The sequence below is a fragment of the Canis aureus genome, chromosome 11 (genome assembly GCF_053574225.1).
Source record: "Canis aureus isolate CA01 chromosome 11, VMU_Caureus_v.1.0, whole genome shotgun sequence".
Taxonomy (NCBI): Eukaryota; Metazoa; Chordata; class Mammalia; order Carnivora; family Canidae; genus Canis; species Canis aureus.
The window spans coordinates 66754576-66778970 of record NC_135621.1 but is presented as its reverse complement, the minus strand read 5'-3'; the positions used below and the strand labels follow the sequence as shown (position 1 = coordinate 66778970).

Here is a 24395-nt window from a genome sequence, read left to right as displayed (position 1 = left end):
TGACAATGGCAATTAGGACTATGTGCTTCCTTGTTCATCTCCAGCAGGAGAAAGAGTAACTTCCCCCCTAGATATAGAATATACATTTTTAAACAGATTGGGCCAATTCAGGATCAAGCCCATCACTGGATCAATACAGTTGCCAGAGAGTTGCCATGCACATGTTGTCTTAGACCAGTTGGCAACCTCTTTTAAGGATGAGTGGATCCAGAACATGATTAGTATTGTCTAGAAAAGAAAAATAGAGAGTAGATGTTAAGTATGCAAGTAACAGGCATTGGCAAAGTATGGGAGCCAAGGAATCATCCCAACCTTCCACTTCTATATCTCTACTTCCCCTCTTTGACTCTGATTCACTGTTCTTCTCATCAAGCCTGTTTCTTCCACTTCTCCCAAAATGTGGTGGAAAATAGAGCTGCCAATAACTCAGATATTTATTACTATGGTCTTATAACTGAAAGAAACTAATCTCCTTTTCTCTATCATATTTTTTAGCTCCTAGAGAAAGATTTTCATTGGCCCAGCGTGGGTCAGGGGAGCTTCCTCAATCAAAGGTAAGATCATGCTCTGGAATTGGAAACTCTCACTAGAACCAAGTAGATGGTGGTTAGAGAGGGGGTCAGAACTGGAAAACAGTGTTGCAAAGATGAGCCAACAGGTGTCCGCTATAGTATGTTCATTTCTTTATGTCAGATTAAATAAATAATCCAATACTTTCTAGTACAGGTGATTGTGTACATTAGGATTATTTTTCATTTGAGAAAAACAGACCCCAAAGAGCAGTCACTTAAACAGGATAGTTTCTCTTTCTTTTATATCAAGTGGGAAAGGTAAGAAAGTTGGTATGGCACTTCTATTCACTCATCAGCTGTGTCACCCTTGTCTTCATGATCCAAGATGGCAGCTAGAGTTCCTATTAGTGTGTCCACAGTTGTAGCAGCAGGATGGAGGAAGGGATGGAGAAGGGACAAGAGGTACACAACAACTACCATATAAGGAAAGCTCCAGAACTTGCTACATAATACTTTGACCTACTCCTTTACAAGGGACATTGCAAAGCAGCCTTTTTTTTTTTCCTGGACTGCTAAATGTCTGTTCTACAAATCAGAGGTTCTAATACTACAGAAGAAAGGAGAACATGTAGTAAGTGACAAATAGCAGAGTGATCATAGTCTCTGCATAGTGAATTCATTTTTAGAATACATAAGACTTTCAAGCTAAAAGGATTTACTTTGAACTCAGAAAGAAAAATAAAACAGTCATCATTAAGGAACTTAAAGGAGAGTTTAATAATACAACTCATGTCTTGTACTCCCATAATTGAAATTTAAATGCATTAAGGTAACAGAAAAACACACAGAACACAGCCATTGTTTGCTTATGCCATGTATGGCCTTCAAATAAAGATAGTTCTGTGTTCTAGTGAAGAATTATCTCCCAGACTATGACAACCCATTTGCGTCATTTTAGAAAAAATTCTGTGGAATTCTATAGCTGTTGTGGTATAAAAGGAGACAGACTAGTATTCCTTAAATTCAGACTCAGACTTAGAAACATGAAATTCTGAAAAACTGTTATTTAAGCCCAAGAACTTCTACTGGCTAAATTATCAAAATGGAAATGTCCCTAATGACCAGGTGTATTTGGTCAACTAAAAAAAACTGTTCCCAGTTCTATTGCTTCAGTGATAGCCTGAAAAACTCCATCAAAGGATTTGTAACTTGCCTTTCAAATCCTGATTGGTGGGCCTATGCTTTTTAAGCCAGTTTCTTATGGAAAGAAGATTCAAACAATATTCTCCAGGCAACCCTGGTCAGTCCTTAATGGTGACTGCGTGAACCTGACTCTTTCTATTTGGATTTAGAAAAAATAGTAAAGCTCAGTTCTCTTGCATGTGAATGAATGGAAAGTAGAGAAAGGGATTTTTTAGCACCTGGAAAGTTCCAGCAAAACCAAGCCTTGCTGCAGAGGGTGTGTCAGTGTTCAGGGCAACACCCTTCCTGCAGTCACGGAGTACAGGAGCATGTACTCAACTATTATTAGGTGACAAGAATAGAACATTATTCGGAGCAATAAAGTGTTATTCAAATTCTACCAAAGTACACAGATGCCGTAACACAGTAATTATTCTAAGAAAGAGTGTTTAATTTAGAAATTACCTAACCTTTTTGGTTTCTATTTTTTATGACATTTGTAATCTAAATTAGCAACAAACCTGTGTCTCTCAAGCTTTTACATCAAACTCTAAATTTGATTTGCAATTTTATTTTAGGATCAGGGAGGGATCAGTCTGTTTCAGAGATTTAAGGCCAGTTTAGACCTAAGTAATCTGCAGACAAAGGATAGAGAAGTAAAATGAATGAATGCTATTGTTTTCAAACGAGAGAAGAGGAGCCATATCACCATGGGACTATTTCCTTTCTCCTGTGCTGCTCCTAGAGATCCAGGCAGAACTGATGTTTGCCAAGGGTTGGGATTTGGGCCTCTCAATGTGAATCAACAAAATAATCAATCCAATGTTGATTATACTTAATCATGTCTTTGTTCCTCAGCAAAATCCCTTACTAATTCATTATTCTGGCAATAATTTTTCAAGTACCTCTCTATACCCGGCCCTGTGCTACATTACGGGTATACACACAATGATCAGCAAGGGTCCCCATCTCAAAGGATTCCCACCACCATCCGCTGACAGTGATACTCATTTCAGTTATAGGAATAATCAGCATGTTTATAGAAAATGATTAACAGAAAATATTTACAAATGATCATAACAATTAGATGGAATTACAAGTAATTTTTAAAATCAGTCAAACTTCCTATAATGTTATCCTATTCCTATAATTGTATTATACTCCCCTAATGCTTTTAATAAAAAACACATTGGAGATTTCAAACCCTAGTGTTAAAAATTGAGTGATGAATTTTGATCAAAGTTACTTTAAGTAACAGAACTGCCATTATAAATCAGTCGCCCTTTCAAAACAAAAATTAATTATGTAATCATAATAAATTCTATCATATGCATAACAGTTATTACAGAAAATCCATTTAAGGCTTCCCTGGAGTAGGAAAAAAAGGTCACAGGTGAAAACTAGAGAACAACACAGCTTATACTGTTTTAGGTCTCCTGATGAAAAGGACAGTGAGATGAATGACCCTTTCTAACCTCTTTGCCAAGCATGTGACATTCAGTAAGCACTCATGATGTCATCAGTTAGGCCTACCAGAAAACACTCTTGAGCAGCCTCCGAAATTTTGTCATTAGCACATGTAGTCTACCTCATATTGCCGAGAAAAGTACTTCTTGAAATGTCTCAGAGAGGGAAGTATTAACGTAGACGCGTTAGCTGCTCTGGTGGTCATCAGACCCGGGCCGGTGGTGTCAGTGGTTTTACCCACAAACCAACTTGCTGGAAGAAACCTGCCCACTTTCAGCTGAGGGTGAAGATCACATAAATTCAAGGCCCCCAACAGTGCTATGAATGTCACCAGGAAGACGATCCAGGCAGGGCTAGGAGTAGATCCAACAAAGGTGCTATTGAATACATATTGAGGCGTTGTTTTGACCAGGAAATCTGATGAATTCTACCCCTAATCTAAATGCCTTTCTGATGCCTTCAGAGCACAAGTATCTAGGTTATTTGAGTATTTAACGGGAGGCTTTACCACAAAAGAAGGGATGGCAGGACAAGATGCTTATCAAGTTCTTCAAAAGCAACAGTTGAAGTGAACAAACTGTTGTGGGTGCTTTTAATATGTGAATTTACAAAGTCGTATACTCCTTTCTGTCATCAGGAAGTAAGAGATAAAAATCCCTTTTAAAATCACTGAATCGACAGAGATAGGATCTTTACAGACTTTTCTCATTTCTGTCATTCCAGTCTCTGAAGATTTGAACTGTTATTAATTCAAAAATATGTATTGATTTCCTACCACATGTCAGACAATGATCTGGTGCTTAGGATGGATCAGTAAACAAAACAAACAGGGGTACCTTATGGAGATTACATTCTAAGTAGGAAGCAGAAAATAAACCATAAACATAATCAGGAATTTCAATAGATATTGGAAGGGATAAAGATTATAGAAAAGGAAATATTAGGGCAGGGTAAGAGGCCCAGGAATGCTAAGTATGGAGAAGGAAGGCAAATCCAGTTTAAATAGGTGGCAAGGTAGGTCCCATTGAGAAGGCAGCAATGGAGCAAACAAGTGAGGGTAAGGGAGTGGGCCATGTGACTCTCTTGGGAAAAATATTCCAGGCTGAGGGAACAAACATGACTGGGTATTTGAGGAACAAGGAGACCAGTATGGCTGGAGTGGGATGAGTGAAGGTGAAGTTAGCAGGAGGTAATAGGGGGGCAGGTCTTCCGGTTGCATAGACGTTTGTAAGGACTTACATCTACTCTGAGTGAAATAGGCATCATTGTGAGGTTCTGAGCAGAGGAGTGACATGATCTGACTTGCATTTTTGAGTATCTCTCTGACTTCATTCTGGCAGCTAGACTGTTATAGAAGTGAGGGGGAAAAGGTAGAAGCAGAGAAGCTGGTTAGGAAGTGATTACAATAATCCAAGAGAGATGTGACAGTGGTTCAGACTAGGGAAGTAGCAGTGGAGGTGGTGAAACATGGTTGGATTCCAGGTATATTGAAGTAGGAACCAGCATAATTTGGATGTGAAGAAAGAAAGAGAGTAGACAAGGATGACTCTAAAGTTTTTGGTCTGAACTAATTAGGGATAGAGTCGTCATCAACTGAGGGGGTAGAGCAGGCTTTAAAAGAAGAATGAGAGTTCAAGTTTGGACTTGTTAGGTTTCAAACATTGAGTAGGCAATTGGATAAAGGTCTGGAGTTTAGGAGAGACATCTGAGTTGGAGATACACATTTCACAGCTCATAGATAATATTTAAGGCCATGAAACCGGGTGAGATCACCAAGGGAGCGAGCAAGGAAGAGAAGAGGCCCAAAGAGAAAGAGCCTGGTGGCCCTCCAAGATTATGAAGTCAGAGAGAAGAAGAGGGGCCAGACAAGGAGACTGAAAAGGAATGCCCAGTGAGGAGGAGGAAAACCAAGAAAGGGTGTGTCCTGGAAGCCAAGTGAAGACATTGTTTCAAAGAAGAGGGAGTAGTCAGCTCTGTCAAATGCTCCTGACACATACCTAAGCCTTGGAATGAGAACAGACCTATGGGGAGGGTAGGTCACTGGTATCTTTGGGGACAGCGGTTTCAATGGAGTGTTTGTGGGAGAATGAATTTAAGAGGTGATAAGAAGGGAAAAACTAGAGGCAGTAAATATAAATACCCCTTCAGAAAAATTTTGCTTAAAAGAGAACAAAGAATTCGGGCTATAGCCCCCATTTTTCTTAAGTGTTTTCTTCATGTGTAAATATGAAAAATTACACAAGAAACAACAAGTGTTGGTGAAGATGTAGAGCAAAAGGAATGCTTGTGCACTGCTGGTGGGAACGCAAACTGGTGCGGCCACTGTGGAAAAGAGTATGGAGGTTCCTCAGAAAATTAAAAATAGAACCACCCTATGATCCAGTAATTCCGCTGCTGAGTATTTACCCAAAGGATAGAAAAACACTAATTTGAAATATGCATCCCTATGTTTATTACAGCATTTTCACAATAGCCAATTTTTTTTTCACAATAGCCAAATTATGGAAGCAGCCCAAGCATCTATTGATAGATGAGTGGACAAAGAAGATGTGATGTGATGTGATGTGATGTGATGTGATGTGATGTGATGTGATGTGATGTGATGTGAGTGTATGATGGGACATCACTGAGCCATAAAATAGAATGAAATCTTGCTATTTCCAGCAACATGGATGGATCTAGGCAGTATAATCCTAAGTGAAATAAGTCAGAAAAAGACAAATACCATATGATTTCACTCATATGTGGAATTTAAAAAACAAGCAAACAAAACTGAACAGAATAAAAAAGAGACAACCAAGAAAACCAGACTCTTAGCTATAGAGAAAAACTGATGGTTACCAGAGGGGAAGTGAGGGGGAGAGGTAGAGTAGATAATGGGGATTAAGAGTACATTTATTGTGATGAGAACTGAGTAATGCATAGAATTGTTGAATCATATTGTATACCTGAAACTAATATAAGACTATATGGTAACTATACTGGAATTAAAATTTTTTAAATAAATTAAATTTAATTTAAAAACATGAAAAACTAATAATTACCAAGTGAATGTCCTGGCCTGTTTTCTTTTAAGCAGACAAATGTGTCCTAAATGCAGTTATGTACTATGGAGTTATTTAACAAACTGTTAATACTGTGTCTGTACAAGGACATTTCAGAGATTATAAAATCACCTCCACTATAAAAGATTCTTTATGCCACGGAGGCCTTCTCCAAGTGATATATGTTTTGGTGTTTCTTACTCCCATCCCTTCTCAAAATGCAAAACCATTCATCTCAGATGGAATACTGCAGTGAAGCAGCAGGACAGCTCCCTTTGCTACTTATACCCAGGACCTTGGGAAAGTCTCCTTGCATCCAATCCCTCACTTCCAATAGTACAAGGGAAAAGGGAGTGAGTTGGTGTGCGGGCACTGGGGGTATTGAGAAGATGGGGGAGGGCACTAAGTGTATCAGACTTCAGACTGTATCTCTGAAGTCAGATCTAACTCTGGTAAGCAATTCTGAGTGTGATATTGGTGTTTTGTTTTATTAACTAAGGCTAACTTCAAACCCAAAGGGCTCTGTATGAGTCCACGTGTGTGTGTGTGTGTGTGTGTGTGTGTGTGTGTGTGTGTTTTAATGGTTTCCTTTCTTTTGGAGGTATGGGGACAGTAGGCATTCTTTGCTGTTCTGCTCTTTACTACATTTAAACTACTGTCACTGTCTAAGCCATACTATGATACCTAAGTCACAGCCAATATTCTGAAACTCATTTTTTAAAACCTGATTTAATTTAAGGAGCTTTGAAAGCATCCCCCCAAAAGAAAAGACAATACTGAATATTGCATCCACAATCATAGGTGAGGATCATCTCTAAGTAAAAGGAATATTTTTGTCTTATGTCTTTTCACTAACATGAATCATTTCAACTCACCTAGCTATGTAAGTAGTTCCATTTTATAAGAATAAATGTTTGAAATAATATTTGCTATATTAAGAAAAGAATGTATAGAGAATAGCAATTTTTATGACTACTAATAACTACCAAAGCTTCAGAATTACAGGTATCCTAAAATACTGTGAGGATTGTATTGCTGTCGTTGCTAAGCTAGCAACTTCCCAGTTGCACTACGGCAGGGTGACAGAAAGCATTGGCACTGGGGCAATGACTTTGATGATCTGCGAAGGTGCTATGAAGGAGGAGGGTCACCCTCCTGAGTCCACCTGGGCACCTCAGAGGCAGGCACAGAACAGGGTTTTATCCAGGTGGCAGTAGCTCCCGTGGTGGAGCGTCTGGAAAGGCAACATCAGCAGGATGCAGGGCCATGTACTCCCATGCAGCGCAGTTGCTATGGGGCAAATAGGACTCCATGCAGTAGAAACTCTAGTGCATGGAGTGCTGCTGTGCTCAGGTCATGCTGACCTGCCAGGTGGAGAAACTCCAGGACCAGCCAGCCTGGTGCACCTGCGTTACAACAACAAAACCAACGACTTGATGGATGTAGGGAGCAAGTATGCAGGTAAGCATATAAACCACATTACTTCCATGATCAAAAATATAAAGGGTTTTCTCTCTCTCATTCATTGGGGAATGAGAAATTTTGCCCACCAGGGATGGGAGCAGGAGTCTATTGAAAATAAAAGCATCTTTATCTTTTAAGCAAAACTAAGAAATGATGGAGTCAAGAATTACAGCAAATTTAAATAATATGTAAGTTGCCACTGGATGCTTGGCTCCATTATGCATTTTAATCCATAGAAATGGAAACAGAAGAAGGTGCTAAATTTAGGTAAGGGCTAACACAAGATTTTTCTAGAGCCCAGATTTCATGTAATGAGAGCTTGTTTTGACACTGCGGATCTCCCCCATCATACCAAGCGAGAGCCCTCTGAGGTACCGGATTGCTGTTGGTAAACAGGTAGCAACAGGCTGGCAGCTTCCCTTCACCTGCCTGTGACCTGGTGTAGTCTGAAGAGGGGTAATTGTGTTTGTTGCCAACCAGCAGTACCACCACACCATTTTCCTTGGTCATGAAGCAACAGCCATGAGGTTATATCTAAGTTGAAGAGAGAATATTTGGGGGGTATTTTTTCTTTGCTTTGCTTTTATATTAATATTCAAGGGCCTGAAATTGATTAAGATATGGAGCTAAGGGAGGAGCGGTCAAGATTAGAGCTTTGAGAGGCTCCTGATGGATGCGACTTTCTTGCTACTAAGGCACGGCTATGCTTTTCTTGAGGTTCCTGCCCATCACATTTTTCAGCCTGGACCCCACATGATACACGAGAGGCACATGTCACACTGGTTTGGGAAGCAGAGCTTCCCTCTCACCAGCTGCCATGATGGTCTCTGACCCTGTCTTCCTCTGCTGTTCTGCAAGAGAATGATGTGAAGGGCAGTGACTCTTTGCCCTTGAAAGGAAAGGGGATTTGAATTATAATATGTATCAGGGTCTGGGAATGAACAGTATAACTTAGATTCTTGCCTCCTTAATTAGGACGAGTTGTAAAGCACTGAATTTGGGGAGATCTGTTTTTTATCTGTTTGTTTTTTCCCAAGTAAATGGAATGAGAATCTAAGCGTGGCAAGCATAGCTTACTTAGCCCCCTGAAATTGCAGAGCCCCTGTGAAGATGCCCCGGCAACAATGACCACAAGGAAGCTATGGATCCCTCAGTTCAAAGGAGGGGCAGCTTTACCAAATACCACTTCCTGTCAGGCCAGAGGCCTCTGGGCCATGCCATCGTCCTTCCTCAGCACTGGCATCATGCTGATTAGGATCTTGTTTCCTTTCTACTACCTATTACTTAAAATAATAACATAGCCTGTGTGTTTGATGTTTCAAGGCTATGCTATATTTTCCTAGTGATTAAAAAATAAATAAGGTTTACTACATCCTCCCTCAATAAAGCCTCAACTAGGAATCAGTCCAGTATTTGAATCCCAGCCCCTCAGTTTATGAGCTAGGGCCAATTATTAACCAGCCAGGGTCATGGTTTCCTCATTGGTAAAATTAATAAGAATCATTTTTCCTAACTTCACAGATAAGGATCAAGTCATTTAATGCAGGTAAATCACTTGGCAGCCAGTTAGCTCTCAACTGTCTGTTCACTATTTGGATGAAGAGGATATGGTTAGGAGCCCTCCTAGGTAGATCTGGGACAGGAAGATCTGCAGCAAAGTGTGCAGTGGGTAAAGGGAGACGATGCAGCAGGTGCATCTCCTTCTCCTTGGGAACTTCCAGGAACTGCCTATCAGTCCTGGTGCTGCCCTCAACACCCTCACCTGTGCTAATGACTTCTCTGATGGAACTGAAACTACATGGAGAACCTTGCAAAAGTCAACCATGGCTAACTGTGGCTAATTACATATTGCCTTGAGAACACGGTACCACAAGAACACACACCCACACACACACACTGATCCCATGCACACATGGACACTGATCTGGCTTCAGAGCAATCAAGAATCAAAAGGTAGAGTAACTCTAGAACATTATTTTCCCTGGGCTAGAGCAGAGTCAGAGATATTCCGGGACCTATCTTCGGGGTAATTATTTCTAAGAGCCTTGATAAAATGTACAAAGCTAGAGTAGGAAGTAGCAACGTGAAAGCAGTGGTTGGAGAGAAGCGTTCTCTAAGAGAAAGAACTAATTAATTGGTTTGACTGGAGCTTCTTTTATATATTGATTCCTACTACCTCCCTGGTCAGCACTTCCTTCCAGCTGATGAGAAAATGATGAACATACAGCCAAAGGGCCCTGCAGGTGCAGAGAGCTAAGCTAACAAACAACAATACCGCCCCCTAAAATATTCTAACCCCTTGTTCTTGGGGACTGCTTCTTCTCAGGGTCCTTCCCACCACTTTCCTGGTAATAGCACCTAAAAGGCTAAGAAACAAATCCCAAATTTGGGTGAGATGTATAGCTGAAAGAAGACAACACAGGCTTTGGGGTCCCACAGAATTGGACCTCTCCTAACACCAGCCCACAAAACTGGCTAAGTTACCTAACCTCTCCAAGCCTTGGTTTGCTCATCTGCTAAACGAAATCTTCATAAGGTCTACTTCCCTGGGTTGTGGCCAGAATCACATGAGAAATGTATATAAGGCCCCTAATACGGCGCATGATTCATGGAAAGCACTCAAGAACGGTAGAGCACTATCCTTAAGTATAAGGAGTCATTATCCTTTAATAGTTTCTTTTAATATGGGAGTTTCTGTCCATCCCCAATACAGGAGAGGTATTCTAATAAACCAGTCACTAATGGAGTTTGTGATCACGCCGTCCAACCCCAGTTCCTGTGGATTGTGGGGTATAATCAGTCCCAAGCCGTCAGCAAGGTCCCTGGGCCTGATCTTCAAATCCAGTATCACTACAACAAAGACCTGGGGATGGGGAGAACAGCACCACTGTATCGGATACACCCTCCTTCCCTTTTTCCTAAAACCTGTTTGCCCCCTTTCTCTCCATAACTCTTCAGTTCCCAGGGAACAAAGACTCTTGGGAAACAGGAAGCAGCAAAAAGCCTGTGAGAAAATCCCCAGATGAAGATCAGCAATAATCTCTCCAGACAACAGTTTGGTCAGAAGAGGGAAATTCCCCACCAGGCCTCAAAAACAGTCCCTCAAGAAAGCTTAGAGAAGGTTAATTTGGGAAATCCCCTTAGAGGCAACAGAACAGAAACGGAAATCTGCTTCTTCAGAGAACTCTAAACAGAATGAGACAATTAGCGTGTGCCAGGGGAGGGCTCTGTGTCAAGCCACACTGCTGCTCCTGCCCACCTTCCTCCTTTTCATCCTGATCCTGAGGGTAACCCTGAAGGTTCCCAGTTGCCAGAGCCACTTGATACCCAAGGCTCCCAACGCAGGGGAATTAATGGCACAATTCTTAGCCTCTTGACATGAGCTGCTGCTAAGCCAGATTCACTTCCAGTTAGGACCTCCTGTAAACCCTCCCTCCCTCTTGCCTCCTCCCCATAGTAAACTATCAAGCCACAGCTGTCATACTGCGAGAGTTTCCCATCAGGTTTTACTGAGTTCTAATCTGAATGTGACCTTGGGGTCACATTTCTTAGCTGCTGCTAAGCTCCAGGAGGCAGGGAGAAATCCTTCCCACAGGGAAGGGAAAAAAAAAAATCACATAAACCTTGTTCAATGAAGGGCTTAGAATGGAATATCCACTGCTGAGCTGTGGCAGAAAAAATATATAAACAGTGCAAAAAGGGGACCCAGGGAGTGGGGGTGGGGGACTGTTGGCTCCATGACTCCCTGAATCCACGTGCAACTGAGGCCCAGGTCGATCAGGTCTTCACAAATCATCCCCTTCCCATAGAACTTCTCTGTGGTGTGTTTTTGATCTGTGACTTAAAATGATTCAGGACGATGACAAAAATGAGATTTTAGTAAAAGAGAGAGGAAAGTAGTCTCCTTCGTGACAGCTAAAATTTCCTTTACTGTACACTTACCCAAAATAGGTACCAAATTTTGATAAAAAGGAGTTTTTAAAGGAGAAAGTACTCTGGGCTTAAAGTCCTGGAGGATATTGTGCTCTACTAAAGTGTGGGCCTTTTACATAGTCAGGACTGTATGATTCACAATTACAGATTGTACTTTCAAATATTTTTTGACTCCTAGAAAACCACCCTGCCAAAAATCATTTTCCTGGTACCTTCAAACAAATATGGTTCTTACTCACTTCAATTCATGTGGCTTTGTTAAGATTCTCTTTCCAAAAGTTGTAAACATTCTCAGCCACCTACTTTTCCCCATGCTTGGAATAAGCCAGAAAACTCCTGGCTTTGGGTTTGCATGTTTCTAAGCAATTAGAATAGTCTTTAAATTCATTCTGTATACACAAATAATAATTACAATAGTAACATTCAAACGACTATCAAAGTCTCCTACGCTTGCAAATTCTAGAGAGATCATCAACATACCCTCAATAGGTATTATTCCATTTTTCATTTGGGAGCCTAGGAGGTATTCAATTCACAGTTCTAACGAGACTAGGGCATATTTTTGATTTCAGGGGAAAATTTTCATCTGCTCTCAGCTCTACTGTAGTTATGAATGTGAAATCAATTAAATGATGATGCACATCAGCAAAAAAAATAAAATAAAAAATAAAAAAAATGGTCCTTTAGCAGAGGCACAAATGAAACAGATTCCAACATGGGTCTGAGAGTAATAAATACACTAATAAAAAAGGAAAGCATGGAGCAACTTTGATGGAAGTAAGCTGTTTGCCTTTGCCCTGGAAAGTTTATAGTGTTTTAAACAATTGTAAACATGTCAGTATACATGGATACTGTTTCCATAGCAGCATAGCAACAGTTAAGAGTTTCTCCAAACATACCCAAAAGGAAACTAAAAATAGCTTGTCTTCAATATCAAAATACATACATATACATATTCAGACAAGGGTACACAGAATGATATGTAATTAGAAGTTCTACAGACACCAACCTTTCACAAAAGCACATTGCAAGTAGCTTTAAAAACCAATGAGTTTGGTACCTTTCGAAATGGGGTAGAGACCAAAGAGTCCAAGGGAAGGGCAGGCAGATGCCAACTTGAATTCTAAGATCAGAGGCTCTTGACCCTAAATGCCTCCAACCATTGCTTTGCTGGTTCCACGTGACATACCCCTTGCTGCCAAAAACCCTCGTATCCTGTCCACTTTAGGCTCCTACCAAAATCGGAGTTGAGGGTATGATACATGGTGTTACCTCCATTTGCTATAATGTGCTCTTGTCTTCTTACATTTTCTAGCCAACGTTTTCCATCCTCCTGATATAGGGTGAACAGTAAGTAGTTGCATTTTATTTTTTTATTTTTATTTTTTTTAGTAGTTGCATTTTAAAAAATAATGTAAACCCAAATGCCACACTTTCCCAGTGAACTTACTTCACCTGACACACGGTGACAGAAATAGTGATTCTGAAATGAAGACAGCATGTCAGTACATTTTGGGGGCCTTTGCTGTTTGTGCTTTTTATTTATAGCTAAGAATTACAAGTAGTTCAAAAACATCATCTAGTGGGAAATATTATTATAGGGTATCTGTACTTTATTACCCAAACTTGGACACTTTTTAGAGCAAAAGGGGGTGCTATTTATAATCACACTGGGGAAACAGATGTCAATCAAGACAGCCCAGCAAGTCTAGACTAACAGTCACACAATGTCACATATGAGTATAAGCATCTTTAGGGTAGGGATGATGTCTTACTTACTCTTGAATCTTCAGCACCTATTGCAGTGCTTTACACCTAGAAAGAATTCAATAAATGATTGTTAAATTAAGAAATTCTATAATTAGGTTATGTTTTTGTAAACCTTTAATAAGTACATATATATGATAGTGTAAGACATGAGCATAATTTATTTTTTTCAGTCCACAGACCATGTGTTGGGGTTAAATAAAATCCCACGGAGAGCTACAGGGTGAATCTTACTTCATCATCTAATCTTCTCCTTGAAAGTAAAGAGGATAAAAATGGAGAAGCAAAATATATCTATGAGTCATAAAGAAAATAATTCTATCAGTTTGGAGTGGTGTATGAAAGCACTAAAAAAGGGTTGGAGTATGAATGCAGATAAGAAGCAATTTCATAATCTCTACAATGGTTATTATCCTGGTTTCATTTTCTCTGCCAGGAATGTTAGTCCCTGGGGAGAAATGCAGAACAAGTATTGGATGAGTACACTCCAGCTGGGAAGAATGCTATTTGTCTTTCATGATGAGAGTCCTAGCCATTGGTGAACTCCCAGGAGTGAAGGTAAGAGCCTCTTTACTTTTCTGCCTGGATCTCCCAGGAGCACAGGGAATGTCTTACACAAGTCAATTTCCCATTTGATGGAACGCCAGTTCTTGGTTTATAAGCTGCATCAAAGGATTGCCATGGGAAGTAATCATTACATTCAAGAGAAGTGCTTAGCATTCCTCCTATGAAAAGCACTATAAATCTCCCCACTCCCCTTTGGTGGAGAGGCAGCAGAGTTTGGGAAGTGGTGTGGCCTGTCTCCAACTCTGCAGTCCTGCTGTTTGTTTGGGTTTGCAAGATGGATCACCCTACAGGGTGTTGCATCAACTTTCTGGGCCCCTATTCCTTCATCTTTTAAAGAAGGAAAATAATAATTGTACCTGTGTAAAGGATTGCTTATGAGGATTAAATGATATTCGTGTGAAACACCTAGAACATGAATGTGAGCTATTATTGTTACCCATCTCTGTATTTCTTCAGGTGTTAGGCAAGGGAACTGTTGGAAACAAATTTTTAATTAAAGGCAAAAATTATGCTTTCTCATGTTTCTAATCCAAATCCACCCATATGTGTACACCTAATACCAGAAGGAAGCTGCCTGACCGGGGCCACTTCCTTCTCTCATTCCCCTCCCCAGAATTTAATCGCTTGTCACTCTAACATCAAGGGGGCTTTGCATTTATGATGACAATGATTATTATCCGTTAAATTTCATTAAATCTGAGGCAGTTTGTGGGCTGGGCTGTAACTAGCCAGTCTGTTTCAGGGAAAGCTGAAAAAAACCTGTACCAAAAGAATATCTCTTTTGAAATGTCTAATTTAGAGGTTAGGAAAGCTCCAGAGAAGTGAGGGGTTTTTTCACAGAATTATGTAAGGCTTTATATTTAATGACTTTCTGATGTCTGAGCTGGGGGGCGGGGCTGGGAAATAGGCCCTTTATAAATATCAAATCATGTTGTTATCTATGGAGAGTATGCCAGTTGGTTACATAGAGCCAAATTCTGTTCAGTTTGATAATTACTGAATTTGACATTCATAGAGGTTCTTTTTTAATTCTGGAAATAAGAAATCCAAAAACTCATTAAATTATGAACTGTTTCAGCCCTGTTATCCCTATATAATCACCCCATGGACTACCCTGCCACAGCAAGTCTTTGGGAGAGCTCCTGGTGTTTAGAATGTCAAAACAGGGATTCAATTAATATAAAAGCCACCACTGTGTGGTTTTAAAAAATGAAATACCTGATTTAGGGTTATAGTAGATTCAAAGGAAAGATATGGTTACTCATGCCCAGCACAGAACCTTCTATCCAACAAATCCACACTACTGTTCAAAGAGAAGAGGAAGAGCAAAAGAAACCTGTTTAAGAGTATTTGAGAGCAGGAGAATTGGCCACAACATCTGTCTCTTTCTTTTGATAGTAATAGTAATAATTCATTTACTTAGCCATATTGCCATTTCTTCCTTAGCCACATTAAGGAACATCTAATTATTTCTCACAAAATAGGAGCTTCTAATGAAACCATTATTATTCAACACATTTAGTAACAATAAAGGTCTAGAGAATACCTAGATATTCTTAGTCTTTAGAAACCCTGTCTTCATGTCCTGCTTGAAATATTCCTGTGCTAACGAATGGAACAAGCATGGTGGAGAAAAAGTACTTGGGACGGGGAGTCAGAATTCTGTGACTTAGAGCTACAAACTTGGGCAAGTCATCTGGCAGTGAAATGCTAGGCAGTCACATGGTCTCAAAATATTATCTCACAAGGCATGCCTTCATTACAAAGGGGAAAGATACCTACATAATGGAGAAATCTATTAGACACCACCTTAACCTAATGATCAAACTTCCTCGTCGTAATGAGCAAACTGACATTATGTGACCTCATCCCATGCCCATCGCAGACATCATGAATGGTTCTCAGCACGCTTTCCCATGAAGCCAGGGCACAGCCTCATAATCTTTTTTTTTTTTTTAAGATTTTATTTATTTATTCATGACAGAGGCAGAGACACAGGCAGAGGGAGAAGCAGGCTCCATGCTGGGAACCCGATGTGGGACTCGATCCCGGGTCTCCAGGATCACACCCCAAGCTGAAGGTGGCACTAAACCACTGAGCCACCGGGGCTGCCCACCGCCTCATAATCTTTCTCAAGACTGATGGCATCCTCCTAGAGAAGGAGTTTGAGAACCTAACGGTGCTGATATCATCCCACTTTGGCCTGCAAGTAACAAACACAGCATAAAGTATGTCCCTTCTATAGTCATGAGGGCCTCTGGGACATCTCCCAGGGGGCTCTGAGGTCCTCACTAGACGAAGGATTGTAGATCCCAGGGCTTTACAGACAGTACAGTCAAGATGGCTTTACCAACTGGGAGAAAAGAAATATTGTGTGTGTGTGTGTGTGTGTGTGTGTGTGTGTTTAAGCCCAAAGCAAAAAACAAAACAAAACAAAAAACCCGAAAAACAAACAAACAGAAAAAGTGGGCTGCCAAGTGAGATACAATCTATCTAATATCACGGATTATTTGTAGCAACTGTTATCATTTTTGAGGCCCCTTTGCTGATTAGGATCATGCTCTCATATCCTACAGAAAGAAACTTTGCTATGGGACAGTGGGCTCTGCTCAGTCCAGTCAGGTTTCAAATTTGTCCTCCAAGATTAAAGCTTAGAGCTTACATATTTGAATACTCCCAATGGTGACAACTGTACACCTTTAAGGCCGAATTTGTGCTTTGATGTCACTTTTCCCATCTAACAACCTGGTTTCTACTTGTTATGTCTCCAGTTCAGCTCTTTATCTGTTTCCTTTATACCATTTACCCAACTGGCAAGTCTTTTTTTTTTTTTTAATTTGTTAGCAGGTTATTATGAGGGTGGTTTTGGTCTGTCTTTCCAATTACATCAGCTCCAGCGGAGCAAGGACAATTTCCAACTTGTGCATCATGGAATCCTCAGCAAACTAACACAGAGCCTGGCACACGGGGCAGTCAGTGGCTATTTATTGACTAAATGAGTCAATAAGTGAATGAATAACTGAATAGATCTGATTTTTTTTAATATTCCAAGTTATTTTGAGTTAAGTCTATGGAGGAGAAGAATAAGTAATCAACCTTCTGTGACATGGCTAAAAATTGAGATGAAACACTAAATGGTTCTATGCGATTCACAAACCCTACCCTTGCTTATAAAGGCAACTCTAAAATAAAAAGCTCCAAAATGCTCTGAGCTATAGTGTCTTTGCTAGAATAAGTATGTCTCCCAGTGTGACTCCTTGAAGGATAATACTAATTTGAATGTATAAATTGTGTCATTTTTTTTTAGTTGTGTCTGTTTTTAAAGCAAGTTTTATTCATTGCCTCAGAGTCCTGCATGCCCCAAATATCTTACATAACACATGGAGAGGAATGTTCTCACTATAACCCTTACTTTAGAAAACTCTCTGGTTGTCAGCTGAAGCCCATGAACAAAGTGTTCTTTCAGTGCTGAGCAGGACCACAGCTGAATAGCAGATCAGATTAACCAATGCCACCATAGCTGTAATGACATCCTGAGAAACACGAGAGTCCTAACTGAGAGAACGAAGATCAATATTTAGTTTCTTATATTCCTTCTGGCTGTTCCATCACTTTTATGGCCCCCTGTCCTTCCACTTCCCTCACTTCTAACTCCATTTTGCTCTTCTGGGAAAAATGAAAAGGTCAGACTAGAAGTAGTAGTAATACAAATATAAAAGCACTTTCAACAAAATGCAAGGTTTAGGTCACAATACTTGTGCTCTGTTAACACCAAGGTTTGCCTTCTTTTTCTAAATACGTTTTTTGCTGATCTATTTTCATACCTTTCAATCTATTTTTAGTACAGATCAGATGGACTTTACTTTTTCATAACAATCAGGTGAAAGGAAGAAGCAAAAGTTATTACCTAATTATTATATTTTTTAAAATTTTTATTTATTTATGATAGTCACAGAGAGAGAGAGAGAGAGAGAGAGAGAGAGAGAGGCAGAGACACAGGCAGAGGGAGAAGCAGGCTCCATGCACCAGGAGCCCGACGTGGGATTCGATCCCGGGTCTCCAGGATCGCGCCCTGGGCCAGAGGCAGGCGCTAAACCGCTGAGCCACCCAGGGATCCCACCTAATTATTTTATATCCATTTTATTCACTGAACCCCACAATCCTAAGCACTGCAATTAAACTCTAGGTCTCAACCATTCCCAGATTACACACTGCTGCCAAAGTTCCAACTCACACAATACACCAACCTCCTAACTTTCACACATTTAATTTTTTACATGGGCTGAAAACATTCTTTTATTGAAAAACTATATCCAGACATATAAAAACTGTACACATATTATAAACACCCTTCATTTATGTGACTTTACATAGTGTAATCCATGAACAGAGCTGCAAACACATCTTTAAGAGAAATAACACTGCACTCATTCATATCCAATACCACCAATCTTATAAACATCTGGCATGAGTGTTTAGATAGTGTTAATTTAATTTTTTAATAAAATGTAAAAGTTAAGACTAGTTTTGGAAGAATAAAGTTAAACCATCCACCAAAACATTTGCGTTTGAGCTGATGGTGCAGTTGGGAGGGTTGCTGGTGGCCCGTGTCATGTGACATAATATCATGTGTCTGGTCCTGGTCACCATTCACCTTTCCTGTTTCGAACACATGAAATAGTTCTGAGACTCAATTTCCAACGGAGGAGGGGGTTTCCCCCCCACATCAACAAACAATTCTCAGACAACTTGCTGGTGTCTGAGAATCCAGTTCAGTCCTGACTCTACCTACCCAGAGATAGCATCAGATTCCACAAGTGAGAAATTCAGTCTCATAAGACCACCCTTTCCCCCACCTCAGATGGAGTCATGAGCCCAAGTTGTCACCTGTGCTTCTGATTGACTGGCTATAAATCAGAGGTTCCCATGACCACTTTCTTGGGTTCAATTAATTCGATAGCGTGGCTCACAGAACTCAGAGAGATATGTGTTTTTAATAATGTTTATTATAAGAGGACATAATTCAGGAACAGCCAAATGGAAGAGACGCATAGATCAAAGTAGGGGGGAAGGAGGCGGAGCCTCCGCACCCTCTCCAGGGACACCACTCTCTCAGCACCTCCATGTGTTCACCAATCCAGAAGCTCTCCAAACCCAGTTCTTCTGGGTTTTTATGGAGGCTTCATTATATAGGCATTAATGAAATCATTGGCCATTGGGGAATTGATTCAACCTCCAGCCCCTCTTTCATCCCAAGTCGGAAGGGACTTTAAATTCTAACTCTCTAATCATGTGGTTGGCTCAGATGGCAACCAGCCTCCATCTTTAGGTAAGGTCCGGAAATCACATCATTAACCTAACAAGACACCTTTGTTGTTCTCATCACTTAGGAAATTCTAGGGGTTTTAGAAACTGTGAGCTAGAAACCACAGACAAAGACTAAATGTATATGACAAATATATTTTGGTCAAGTATATATATTTCTTATAAATCACAAGATTACACAACACTTTCACTAACATCACCAAGAGGCTACCAGGGTGAAAATGGAAGTTATCTGCCAAACAGAATATGCTGAATGAATGATCAATATCACCTGAGTGAGTCCACAACCAGAGGATGATGAGACAGGGCCAACCAGATTTTCAAAAGACCTGAGTAGCACATAGCACTAAGTGTGACAGGACCTCCCATCCCACATTCCTGTGGCAGATGTAGTGGAGAGCTGTAGTGGAGAGCTGTAGTGGAGAGCATGGAGAATGGCAGAGCTAATGGTTGCAACCTACTGCCTTCTGCAACTCAGTCAGACATCACCAGTGGACCTTGTTGTCTAGGTGGTAAATAATTATTTTTATGCCTTCATTATTTTCTACAAACTTATCATTTGTGGAAATAAATTCCCTGGTCATAATGATGAGATAAACAAAAATGATAAGACTTTTTCAACCTACTGGAGCATATTTCATTTTTTTTCCTGATGACACAATTTATTTTTATGTTTTTAAATTACTCACTTCTCAAGAGCCTAACCTCTCAAGAGTCCTGTTAAGCAAGAGATGATAGGATAACTCGCCTGAGGTGCTCTGTCACAAGATTTCCTCTCCACCTCCTTCCATAATGCCCTGTCCCCACACACCAATCCAGCCTGCCTATCTCTGAAGGCCTTGGATCTCCAAAATGATTCCTTTTTTTTTTTTTTTTTTTTTATAACCTCATACAAAGAGACCAGCCATGTGAAGGGTCCAGCCTCATGCAAAAATGAGAAGTTGAAATGTTCCTTTGTTTCTATCCTATCAGTCCCCTCTGGCATCTCTCTCCTCTAACATTCCATCAAGGAGGAGGAACAGGCAGAGGGAGGTGGTCCTGGGGTTGGAGGGAACATAGGAACCTTTGTGAGATCATCTCTTTCTTTGGGACTCAAACTACCTCTTCAGAGTCTTCCAAAACTTTCCATTGGCAGGAGGAGTCAGACAGCTGAGTGGAGCCAGAAGGTGGTCCCACTGACTTAATGATTTGTTATCCAATTTGTGCTTGAAAATTAATTTATTGGTTTGCAGTTTCACCTGATTGTGAATTGTCAATTAATATTTAACAAGACTTAATTCCATTAGAGTATTTCGTATTTAACCATCCTTTAAAAGAATGTGTTTTATCTTCTCCAGTTTACCACACACTCAGCTCTTTCCATTTCAGAGCATATTAGTTATGCTATACTAGATAACTATCAAAAGGTCAACGTGTTAGCACAATATACTGGGCAGCCTTTGCTAGGTTACTCTTCCGTGACAAACAATCGCCAAATCAACAGCAAAGGCTTATTTTTCGCTTTGTTGACTATGTGTTAGTTGCAGCTCTGCCCCATATGTCTTCTTCATCTGGAACCCAGACTGAAGCCTCCAGCCTGAAGAAACGGCCTGTACGTGACACATGCTGTTCTCAGGGCAGGACAAAGAATAATGGTGGAGTCATGCCGCAACTCTTGACGCTTCTGCTCGCATGTGGTCTATATCAATTCTACTGACGTTTCACCAGCCAAAGCAAGTCATAGGGCCAAGTCCAATATGAATGAGCAGGAAGTACACCTTTTCTCCAGGGAGACTTGCCACCATAGACCCCTGCTCTAGAGCAGCAGATAGTTGGGAGCAATAAAATCTATCAAACAATAGAATTTTGTTTCTCACTCACATAACAGTTCAGTACAAGTGTTCCTGGTTTGTAGGCAGCTTTCCTCCTTGTGATCATTCAGACTCAGGCTATTTCCATCATGTGATTCCACCATCTGTATCCAGCCAGCAGATGGGGAAGAAAGAAAGGGAAGGAGCTCCACTCACTTTTTAAAAGCCTGGCCCTAGAGAAGATACATATCCCTTCTGTCACATTTATTGATGACCACCCGGATGCAAGGAGCTAGAGAGATGGGGCATGCTGAAAAATGTAGCTTCTGTCTGAAAGGCCACCTCCCACAACAACTTCACTAAGGAAGGAAGAGGACGAATTTTTGGTGATCTCTTAACCATTTCTGCCACCCAAAATTTCAAGCTCCCTATCCTGGGCATGCTTGAGCTTTATTTCTAGACCCACTTATGCTGAAATTGGAATAGCCAGAAAGTATTCAGGATCTCATGGTTTGGTTTTATTTTTGTTGTTGTTGTTACTAATATAGATCTTACTCAAATAACAAAGCACCAGCGACTTAGAAAACTGCTGTGTTCCTTGTCTAAGATAGATGTTTATCCTATCTATCATGTTCCAAAGACCAGTATAGAATTTTATGTTTTGATAGTTCAGAAGGAAAACATTAGCAATGATTTTCACAGGTTGCCTACTGATTTTCTATCGTCAATTCAGGGTAACAGAACCACTAACATAGTTGTGTTTTTCTCCAAACCCCTGAATTTGCACATGCTATCCCTCAGTTTCTTACCTACCCAAGTGAAAAGAACAATGGATTGGTTGTTTACAAGACTGAGTAGGAAGAGAGACCTCACCAAAATGAGGATGCAAATATATAGACTAAAATTGAAAATTGGCCTCAGTGACCACAAATAGCTTGCTAAAGTAGTTGCTTCTGCAATCGATAACCTCTTTATTACTAAATCTCCCCTACCCCTCCCCCTTCCGACCACTGCCACTGACTCCCTACTGGGCACTCTACATCATCCTTCTCCAAACCTAAAGGTAACCCCGGATGTACAAGATATTGGCCCAAAGTTCTTTGCAGCCATAGCCCAGGGCTCCCAGAGAACTTTGTTTTTACCTCTTTAACAGCATAGTCACATTCTGTCTTGTATCTTAGTGGTTTGTATACAGCCCTTCCACCTCCTTCTAGATAATAAATGCAGGGTCCATGCCATGTTTGCCTTCCTGTTCCCCACAACACTTACCTGGCACATAATCAATCCTTAATATTTATAATTGATATGAATTAGGTCAAATTACAGACCCAAACTAACTAATCCAGGCCCAAACCTGCAACTGAGGCCACATTCAGATGGTGCTTCCACTAAGTTAGCTGTTATGTTGGATGCCCATGTTACATTGCTGGGTTGAGTGCCTTCAGGCTGCTAATTCCCTTCTCATATACCCTCCACTTCTGTCTTCTTTTTTAACGAAGATGCTGACGTCACTGAATATTGCCTCTACAGCATCATGTGCTAAGAAGAGGAACCTGAGAAGGAAAGGGAAATCTTTGTCTAGGCCTCACCCTTAGCTTCCTTTTTTCCCTTCTTGGTTTCCATTCTGGTCATGTGATAAACATAGGGATGTTTTGGAGTTCTCACTGTAAGGCTTCTGAAAATGTAGAGAAGCCTCCTAAACCTCTGGGCCTCCTTTGTGGTCTCTCCTTACCCTTACCTTCAGAAGCCAGAAAGGTCATCCTGTTTCCTTCAGTTCTTTAGAAAATTGGAATCTAAACCTAGACAGACCTTTCAAAACTCCTGTGAGACTTTACATATCTCACTAGTATCAGTGAAGAACCAGAATCCAATGTTACAACAAAGGAAGAAGAAGGCACCATGGGAAAGAGCAATGATGTGATGGAAAGAACCATCGAGGCAGGAATGAGAGGAATTTGGGTCTGATGTCTAGTTCCTTTCCTTTTCATCTGCTGACCCTGGACAAACCAGTTTATCCCTCTGGATCTCACACCTCTAACAAGCTCTTTAGGGTACTTCTAACAGTCCTTTTGGAGCTAGGAAGTAGGAGTCACTAATTAGGCAGGTGATGACCATTGTACTGGACCCGCCATCTCCAGTCTACCAGAAGTGTGGTTTTCAACCCAACCATCTGCCATCTGCCTTGTTTGCATGTTGGCTGCCAACCCATCACCTGGGCTACATGTAAAATCTTATCCAGTGATTTAAGTGACATTTCTCCCATTTTCCATTTAGAAGAAGCATAAAAATATACATCCCATCCCAAAAAAACAGATTTTCTTTTTTTTTTTTTTTTTTAATGTGACTAGTGGAACAATACTTTCCCAGCAACACCACCTGATAATATCTCTCCAGCTGTTTGGACGGAACGATAACAAGACCCTTCCCTTTTCTGTGTTGAGCTCAGTAAAATAAATAGTGGTCCCAAGTTAAAAAAAGCTTTAATTTCAGAGCTCTAGTTGGAGCAGGGGGTTCTGTTGCTTGGCAAGATGTTCTAGTGAGCTTCTCACAGTAGGAGTTAGGGCATTATCTGGCAACAGGAGAAAGGAACTGAAAGTGTTCTGCATAAAAAATGTAAAATTCTATCTCCCTTGCGGGCACAGGGATTTGGACATATACATTGTATTTAGAAGAGAGGGGGGGGGCAGTTCTTGCTCTTAATTTGAATTTAGTCTATTCAGTCTCTGAGAATTTTTGCACCTGCACTTATGCATGTGTTTGTGGTGTGTGTGTGTGTGTGTGTGTGTGCACGCACACGCGCGCATTGTGGAGAAGAGGGATGGAAAGGAGAGATGCTTTCCTATTCACCCACCCAGAGCCTGCAGGGAGAAAAGGAAATGTCTACACACCCAGCAGTGAAGAAACTGGAGAGAGAGCCTTTTCTGGAGGGCTAGGGCCTGCTATTGGCTGTCCTATTAAAGTTCCAATGGGGCTGTTCTTAACTGAGTGACTCAGACCTTGGGAAATGCTGTTGTGGCATCATTAGACTACCTGGTCAGGCAAAAGGAAGCATCTGGTAGTGAGTTCAAATCAAATTTCCCCCTTTGGCAGAGTTTCACCCCTGAGGCCAGGTGGTAGAGAACTAAGAAGGAAAACATAGGGTTATCACTTTCTTAGGTGGATTTACTGTTTTCTCTTTCCATCTCACACTTTTTAGACTTGAGGAAGAGAAATGGGAATGGGTTTTCCTCAAAAGAGGAAAAGCAGGCTGGAAATACTAGGAAAATGGAAGAATGAGCCCCTCTCAGAGAGAAGAGACAAGAGAGTCTTTGAAACCCTAGGGCAAAGTGAAGAACTAAACTGTG

General features: G+C 40.7%; 2 protein-coding genes across 8 annotated transcripts in view; one reads left to right on the top strand and one right to left on the bottom strand.

Annotated features, from left to right (window-relative positions):
- PELI1 (pellino E3 ubiquitin protein ligase 1) overlaps positions 1-24395 on the top strand; it is a 136334-nt gene that overhangs the window by 10609 nt on the left and 101330 nt on the right. For 5 of the 7 annotated variants that reach the window (XM_077915629.1, XM_077915635.1, XM_077915628.1 and 2 more), the window contains 2 exons: positions 496-554; positions 13806-13927. The gene's annotated coding sequence lies outside the window, so the exon portion shown is untranslated. Of the gene's footprint in view, positions 1-495; positions 555-7576; positions 7667-13805; positions 13928-24395 lie in introns of all 7 variants that reach the window. The other 2 variants (XM_077915631.1, XM_077915634.1) reach the window with 1 other exon arrangement.
- Positions 1-24395, bottom strand: part of LOC144324415 (uncharacterized) — a 95497-nt gene that overhangs the window by 28205 nt on the left and 42897 nt on the right. The window contains exon 4 of the mRNA XM_077915856.1: positions 13382-13417. The gene's annotated coding sequence lies outside the window, so the exon portion shown is untranslated. The remainder of the gene's footprint in view (positions 1-13381; positions 13418-24395) is intronic.